A 401-nucleotide genomic window follows, 5' to 3' on the forward strand; every position below is an offset into this window, starting at 1 on the left:
TTTGGAAATGTTTTAGTTACAGCAAGTGTAACACTAAAGTATTTCCATTTTTGCTGAGAACACATGGCCCACCTATCAATTCTGGAAGTGATCCTGACAATGATGCCATCACCTGCACCAACCTTAGTAAATAATTACCAGATACATTTTCAGAGATTCTCAATGATTTTTAAGGTTTTCAAATTTGAACAGGTATATGAATAGAGTAACAAGTTAGAAAATTCCCTGTTACTGCCCTGTCTTGATATAGAAGGATATTTTACGATATCTGTCTCTTGCATCTGTAGTTTTCAAAACCTCATTGGATAAATATGCTTTACAGGTTTTTGTATAAAATCTGTTTCAGAGAAAAAAAACTGAATTAATTTGGCTTCCCCAGTTACTGAAATAGAATAACAATG

This window comes from Manacus candei, unplaced genomic scaffold (assembly GCF_025592945.1).
Source record: "Manacus candei isolate 608988 ecotype Guabito, Panama unplaced genomic scaffold, ASM2559294v1 h1tg000052l, whole genome shotgun sequence".
NCBI classification, from domain to species: Eukaryota; Metazoa; Chordata; class Aves; order Passeriformes; family Pipridae; genus Manacus; species Manacus candei.